The 8,676-nt window shown below is 37.6% G+C and overlaps 1 protein-coding gene across 1 annotated transcript in view; it reads left to right on the top strand.

The window, feature by feature from the left end:
* Positions 1-8,322: 8,322 nt before the first annotated feature.
* Positions 8,323-8,676, top strand: part of LOC136855935 (irregular chiasm C-roughest protein-like) — a 139,130-nt gene continuing 138,776 nt past the window's right edge. The window contains exon 1 of the mRNA XM_067133437.1: positions 8,323-8,350. The gene's annotated coding sequence lies outside the window, so the exon portion shown is untranslated. The remainder of the gene's footprint in view (positions 8,351-8,676) is intronic.

Here is an 8,676-nt window from a genome sequence, read left to right as displayed (position 1 = left end):
AGAGAGAGAGAGCCTCCCTCCCTCCTCTCTCTCTCTCTCTCTCTCTGTCGTCCCCTATAAAATTTTAGCCCTGGGTAGATGAGAGAGAGAGAGAGAGAGAGAGAGAGAGAGAGAGAGAGAGAGAAAAAAAATTTATGAAGGAAAAATTTATCTCTCTCTCTCTCTCTCTCTCTCTCTCTCTCTCTCTCTCAAGGACATTTCTAAGCAGAAAAAAAAAATCTTGGCGAACACAAACAATACCTGAGATATATTTGTGTCCATCTCTACTCCCACCTTTCATAAAGTCAGCCCGACTGTGAAACGAATCAAGGAACCATAAGATGACTGATTAGAAATGAATGAAGGAGAAGAGAAGAAGAAGAAGAAGAAGAAAAAAAAAATAAAAACAAAAACCAAAAAAGACAATAAAACACCGGGACCTTGTCTCCAAATCCCTGAATGTGGGTCTTTTGCAGTTCTCTCTCTCTCTCTCTCTCACCTCTAACAAAACGACAATAGTTTATTGTACGGGTCATCACTCCTTGCGAATTAAGCCCTCAAAACCATTCAAGAATTACGAGAAGAACAAAATCGCGAGAGAGAGAGAGAGAGAGAGAGAGAGAGAGAGAGAGAGAGAGAGAGAGAGATCCTTCCACCGAACGACTGTTACGTGGTTCTGAAAGATAACAATAGATGAAAGGACACGTTTCATAAGGACCGGAGGACAATTACCTTAATGGGGATGAGAGAGAGAGAGAGAGAGAGAGAGAGAGAGAGAGAGAGAGAGAGAGAGAGAGAGAGAGATGAGAGAAGAGAGAGAGAGAGAGGAAGGCAGGCTTTTTCTCTCTCTCTCTCTCTCTCTCTCACTCTCTCTCTGGTCCCCTAAGAAGTTTTATCTCTGGAGAGAGAAAGAGAGAGAGGCAGGATTGTTAAATGTCTCTCTCTCTCTCCATTTTTCTCCATCCACAGCAAAAACTCCTTAGCTAACCACACACTGAGAGAGAGAGAGAGAGAGAGAGAGAGAGAGAGAGAGAGAGAGAGAGAGAGAGAGAGAGAGATGCTTGTTAAATGTTTCTTTTTCTCTCTCTCTCTCTTCCTCTATCCAGAAATAAAACATTTCACGGGACAACAGAGAGAGAGAGAGAGAGAGAGAGAGAGAGAGAGAGAGAGAGAGAGAGAGAGAGAGAGACAAAAGATGATGACACTAAGATTTCCACACCCTTATCTGACTCGTGTAGACGTCAATTTGAAAAGACGATATCCTCCTCTTTTCACTTTTTCGTTTCTCTTTTTTAGGATTACTTCCTGGGGATAACAGGATACCTTGACAAAAGAATGAAGGAAGGAAGGATTTTCTTTATATATATAAATTTTAAGGATGGGGTCAGGATAGGTCAGCAGGTGTTAAAGGTCTTGGAAATGGGAATAATTGGAAAGACTTGGGAACAGAATTTCAGATAACAAGTCTTCTGAAATTTTATATATATATATATATATATATATATATATATATATATATATATATATATATATATATATATATATATATATATATATATATATATATATATAGAGAGAGAGAGAGAGAGAGAGAGAGAGAGAGAGAGAGAGTGTTTTTTATAATATTTAAAAATGATTTTTGGTTCAATATCTCAGAAACAACATTGATTCTTCGAGATAGATAATTGATTGGTTAAGTAAAAATTTCTAAAAGACTTAAAAAAGAGAAATTTTTTGGAGAACTCGTCACTACTCTCTCTCTCTCTCTCTCTCTCTCTCTCTCTCTCTCTCTCTCTCTCTCTCTCTCTCTCTCTCAATATATATACTGTACTGTACAGTACAGCATATTTACAAAAACCAACTTATCTCAGAATCTTGGACAGCAGACTATCCCCATCAAAAAAAACTGCAAATACAACAATTAACAAACAAAAATACAAAGAAAAAAAAAAAAAAAACATTAGAAAAAAAAGAAAAAGCCTAAAATATAAGAAAAGACGAGATAAACTGCTGTATGCAACTGGGAAACCCAGCAGTCTCCCGTGCAGTTCACTGCATGCAAAGCCACAGGTTAGATGAGTCTGAGGTCGAGAGAGAGAGAAAAAATAAAACACCATTAAATGGTTTTGTGGTCACTCGTTTTTCCTCCTTGGAAGTGTGAGGGGGTGTGTAGATACACACTCAGTGGGTGTTTGTTTATTTGTTTGTTGAGAGAGAGAGAGAGAGAGAGAGAGAGAGAGAGAGAGAGAGAGAGAGAGAGAGAGAGAGAGAGAGAGTAGGTACGTAGTCACTAAAATAGTAATAATAAAATATAAAAATTTCAATGAAAAAAATAATGAACACTGCCCCTTGTATACTAAACACAAGGGTATGAGAGAGAGAGAGAGAGAGAGAGAGAGAGAGAGAGAGAGAGAGAGAGAGAGAGAGAGAGAGAGAGAGAGAGAGGTAGTCACTAAAATAGCTATAATAAAATATGAAAATTTCAATGTAAACGAAAAATTGAACAATGCCCATTCTATCCTAAACAAAGGGGTATGAGAGAGAGAGAGAGAGAGAGAGAGAGAGAGAGAGAGAGAGAGAGAGAGAGAGAGAGAGAGGTAGCCACTGAAATAGCTATAATAATATATGAAAATTTCAATGTAAGCGAAAAATTGAACATGCCCATTCTATCCTAAACACAAGGGGTATGAGAGAGAGAGAGAGAGAGAGAGAGAGAGAGAGAGAGAGAGAGAGAGAGAGGTGAACTTCGAAAAGCCTGAATTGTTATCTGTCCAGTCCCCTTCTACTTGTCTTGTTGGAAATCATCAAAAAAATATAAAAATGATCTTTTCCGCCGACAGAGAGAGAGAGAGAGAGAGAGAGAGAGAGAGAGAGAGAGAGAGAGAGAGAGAGAGAGAGAGAGAGAGAGAGACTCTAGGTCATTATTTGGGACGTGAAAGGTAAGATAGAAAGAATGAAAGGGGGAATCCCTACGCCTCTATATAACATCTAGAAGTTGAGATGAATAAAATTCTTCTGTCGTATTCAAAGAACACGACAATACCTCTAGATTTCTAGACATTGCTTCAAAGAGACATATAGATATAGATATATATATATACAGATATATAGAACGTGTTATAGCAGCAAGACACGTCTCTTTTCTATACAAAATAATGATGATATTTTCGTAGAAAAAATCTTTCTAAAAAGAAATATGTGATTATTCTTTTAACACTTCAATCCTTGGCAAAGAGTCTCCTTTTGGGAACCTTGTCTTTGAGGAACCAAAGCTTCGTATCAATGGGTGGCCTTGTGCCAGCACTGGGGCCTTGCCCTAGGGCAGGGTAGGAGTTGGAGGGAGCCTGACGTCACCATCTGAGCTCTGACCAACCAGCAGAAACGAATAGATTTATAGATAGAGAGATAGATAGGGAGATAGAGTGTCAAGGTAATCTATAATTACACGCACATTTTCATAAATGTTTCCCATTTTGAAACATTTTTTTGTTACAAAAAATATTCTTAGCCCCAAATAGCCTCCTAAACATTCGTGATCTCGAAATATTTTTTTTTTATAAAAACGGTTTTAGTTCCAAATATCCTTCTCCCAAACGTTCCCTAGTTTGTTATAGAAAACTTTTTTTTACAGAAAACGTTCTCAGCTCCAAATATCCTCAGAAACGTTCCTCAGTTTGTTATAGAAAACGTTGTCAGCTCCAAATATCCTCAGTCCCAAACGTTCCTTTTTCTTATATAAAACGTTCCTGGTTCCAAATATCCTTCTCTCAAACGTTCCTCAATTTGTTACAGAAAGCCTTCTTAGCTCCAAACATTATCAATCGCAAATGTTCAATTTTCCTTATAGAAAACGTTCTCACCTCCAAATATCCTTCTCACAAACGTTCCTGATCTCGAAACGTTCCGAGAGACAGCACCAACTTCCATTATTCCTCATCCATTCCCAGCAGAGCAACTCGCGATAGGATATGCGTTTGCTACCATTCCCAATTTTGAATTCCCACCACCGCCACCGCCGCCATTCCAGTCCGGAGTTCTCGTCGTCGCATTTCCGGGTACCTGGGAGCTCTCTCACGGTTTTCGGCGGAAGAACCGGAAGTGGGGGGTTGGGGGGTGGTGGCTTTGTGTTGGCGTCGCAAAATGACCTGGCTCGGTCATTGGGAATTACAGATGTCGGACTTGCTTTATGGGAGATTAGAATCTCTCTCTCTCTCTCTCTTTTTCTCTATTTATATATATATATGTATATATATATAAAGAGAAAGAGAGAGAAAGAAAGAGTAAGAATAGAAAGAGAGAGAGAGAGAGAGAGAGAGAGAGAGAGAGAGAGAGAGAGAGAGAGGTGTGAATCTGTATTCTTCTAACACTAAAATTGACCAATTTTCTCTTGTACCATAAAAATAATAATAAGACTAACATTATTATTATTATTATTATTATTATTATTATTATTATTATTATTATTATTATTATTATTATTATTATTATTATTATTATTATTATCTGAAGAGGACCTCGGCAGCAAACCCTCCTTCAGGTTGTGAGAGCAACCGAGAGAACTTCTGTATTCACTGACATTTCCAACTGCTTTTCAAATGTCGGTTTCATCAAACTTTTAAGGACCTATCTGGCCGGTGACCTAGAAGAGAGATAATTGGAAGTAAGCGTTACTCTGTCTCTCTCTTTCTCTCTCTCTCTCTCTCTCTGTCTCTCCTGGCTCCTGTTGGGATGTGGAGTGCTAGTATGGTGTCCGATGAGATGTGGAGTACTAATATGGTTCCTACTGAGATGTGGATGTTCCTACTGAGATGTGTTAATATGGTTCCTACCAGGATGTGGAGTGTTAATATGGTGTCCGACGGGATGTGGAGTACTGATATGGTGTCCGATGGGATGTGGAGTGCTAATATGGCTCACGTTTCCTCATCTATGAAGCAAAAATAAATCTGTGGTTTTTGTGAGGAAACGTGAGCCATATTAACACTCCACATCCCATCAGACACCATATTAGTACTCCACATCCAAGTAAGAACCATATCAGCACTCCACATCCAACAGGAGCCATATTTGCACTCCATCAGCATCAAGAAGATATGCTCCACGTCACGCTTAGCGCCATCTTAGCACTCCTCATCCCAGCAGACTCCATATTAATACTCCAATAACATCACGCAAAAATACTCCAGTTCTAAACACTCCCGGGTCCCGGCAGCCGCCATATTACTACTCCACCAGAACCACGAATACTCCACATCTAACATCTAAACACCTCCACATTTCAACAGACGCCATATTACCACTCCACCAACCTCACATGAAAATACTCCAGTTCTAAACATTCCCACGTCGCATCAGCCGTCACATTACCACTCTACTAACGGTCACCGTGTCCACGTCCGGTCACTGAGAAAGAGAAAGACGGGCTTTATTTTATGAGGCACTTCGTAATTCATAAGCACGGCGGGGTGGTGTAGGCACTGCCAGCATTGGGTGGGGGCGGGGAGTGGGGAGGGCGGGTTTTTGTGGCACCGTGGGGGCGCCGTGATTATGATCTGAGATGTATATTGCTAATGGAGGCATTACAGTCACAGGGAAATTTAGAAATACATGAACTTTGTGCTGTATTATTGAACTGTATCTGACTAGTGTAGGTTTTAGAGTGACAGGGATACTTCTCATAGATTACTGTAGTTTAGACAGCTGTAGATTATGCAGCTGTATGATACAGCTGATTTAAGAATTACTCGAGGCATTACAATTACAGGGAGGTTACGAGGAATACAGCAAGTTCTATATTGAAACTAATCCGAGTTATATATCGATAATGGAAGTTTCAGAGTTACAGGGAATTTTCAAAGGCTACTGTAAGTTATACAGTTCTAGCACTATAATACAAGGGAATACAGTAAGTTTATACAGCTGTAGCGAAACTGATTCGGGGTATGTTTGACTAATGGAGGTTTTATAATTACAGGAATACAGTGGGATTATACAGATTGCTGTAGGTTGTACAACTTTAGTTTCTGTATCATGAGAGAGAGAGAAAGAGAGACTTCCCAGGTTAGACGGTTAAAATATCAGATAATTATCTCTAGGAATTTAATTAAGCGCTCTATCTAAGTATCTTTTAATTCCATTATCATCTAAGTGTTATTTTCATGTTCTCTCTCTCTCTCTCTCTCTCTCTTCTCTCTCTCTCTCTTTCTCTCTCTCTTTTGTATGCAGAATAAGGCTGACAGTTTTGTATGTATGAAATATATGTGCACACACACACACATATATATATATATATATATATATATATATATATATATATATATATATATATATATATATATATGTGTATATGTGTGTGTGTGTGTGTGTGTGTGCGTGCGTGCGTGCAGCACACAACACCAAAAAACCCCAAGTGCTTAAAAGAAAGGCTCATTTGACAGACCCTGAGCAAACAGATAATAAATCTAAGCGAGCATTCTCCCTTAACAGCCTTCACACGTGGGCCACCCTCCCAAATTGTCCCTTAATCACCTGAGTAATGTTAGAAGTGATTCTCTCTCTCTCTCTCTCTCTCTCTCTCTCTCTCTCTCTCTCTCTCTCTCTCTAAAGCAGGTAATGACCCTCTCCCATAGTTGTCAGTCAAAGCTGCACGCAATGGCCTGCTGTAGGTTGTCACACAGATGAAATTGTTGCAGTGGTTTTTATTTCAAGATGGCTTTTGTTTTTTGTTTTTTTTTTGGAGGGGGAGAGGGTCTCTTCTGAGAGTCTGTTTGATAAAGGATTATATTTTTTTGTTTGGGAGATGAATTATTTATTTATTTATTTATTTATTTATTTATTTATTTATTTATTTATTTATTATTATTATTATTATTATTATTATTATTATTATTATTATTATTATTATTATTATTATTATTAGATAAACAAGAGGGTGCTTTATTAATGATTCTCATTTGTTTTAGTTTAAAAGTTCAATAATTTATTATTATTATTATTATTATTATTATTATTATTATTATTATTATTATTTTGTTTTTATTACTTTAAAGAAATTGTCTAGTCTTGCATTCTTTAGGTATTATTATTATTATTATTATTATTATTATTATTATTATTATTATTATTATTATTATTATTATTATTATTACTATTGCTTTGGAAATTAATTGTCTTAGTCTTCCTTCTTTAGATAGCATTATTATTATTATTATTATTATTATTATTATTATTATTATTATTATTATTATTATTATTATTATTATTATTAGCTAGAATCCCAAAGACCCTTGTAGGCAAAACATCCGGTCATAAGAAGAAAAGTACAACCAAATGAAATGTCACTTTCCTTTTATAGTTGATGTCATTTGAAGGTTACATTGATGTCATTTGCATAACGTAAACACTTTACGCCTGAGGTAGCTTTTAATTGTTAACGTTAGCATTTAACTCCTGCATATTTTCTTTCGTCATTTGTTATTTCATTTTCCTGATTGTATATATATATATATATATATATATATATATATATATATATATATATATATATATATATATATATATATACATATATACACATAGGAGCTAATTGACATGATCTATTCTTTCACGACCTACCCTGAATTGAACTACTCTGACATGAGCAAACTGACATGACCTATTACGACATGACCAACTCTAACATGACCCATTCTGACATGACCTATCTAACATTAATTTGATTTGACCTAACATGACTTAACCCATTCTCGACATGGCCTATACTGACATCAACTATTCTGACATGACTTATCGTGACATGACCTATTATGACATGACCTAATCTACCATAGATCGCCCGTACTAGAGAGGTGCTGTAATTCACGAAAGTTCTTATCTTTGATTTACGTCTTAAATCATTCAGAACTTTCAATTTACTTTTGTTTATATTTACCTGTCGTTTCACTCTTGTTTCGCGCGATGAATGAGTTGTTAACAATCTCCTTATAACAGTTGTTAACGATAAGCCAAGTGATGTGGTACTGCTAGATAGTTAATGATCTACTCAACAAGCGATGTCTCGTTTGTTTACAATCTCGACGCTTCTTCTTCTTGACGAAAGAAACATGGACGCGAAGACATAATACACAGGACTTCCCGCGACTTAAAAACGACCTTCTTTCGTTACGACAAGAGACAGCCGTGTGAAAAAGAGAGAAAGAGAAAGAGAGACATATGCGTGAGTGTGTGAGAGAAAGAGAGAGACGTGTGTGAGAGAGAGAAAGAGAAAGAGAGAGAGAGAGAGAGAGACAGGAGCGTGAGCCTATACTCCAGACTAACCAGGGGTGGACGGAACTTGTGCAAGTCAGTGTGGCTCTGGCCTTCGCAGTGAGAGGTGTGGTGTAGCTCCGCGCTCCGTTAGTCTTTCCGCACTGGGTTGGCTGCAGTGCGGTACTTAGTCCCGAAGACTAGAGAGAGAGAGAGGGTTAGACATGAAATGGCAGATTTAAAGGGGGGGCTTAAGGGTAGGGGATGGTGTGGGGGGGATTTATCTCATTCCACGTGTTACGTAACGGTATCGTCTGATCTGAACGCGTGATGAGATTGAATTTAACATACGATGGGAAGTAACGATTTTGAATTCCAACCTCGGTACCCTTACTTTTAACGGTTGTATAATCGCCACTATTACAGTACAGTTCGGTCTGTACACAATTTACA

The sequence above is a fragment of the Macrobrachium rosenbergii genome, chromosome 33 (assembly GCF_040412425.1).
Source record: "Macrobrachium rosenbergii isolate ZJJX-2024 chromosome 33, ASM4041242v1, whole genome shotgun sequence".
NCBI lineage: Eukaryota > Metazoa > Arthropoda > Malacostraca > Decapoda > Palaemonidae > Macrobrachium > Macrobrachium rosenbergii.
The sequence above is the reverse complement of the archived record's forward strand: the minus strand, read 5'-3'. Positions and strand labels throughout refer to the sequence as shown.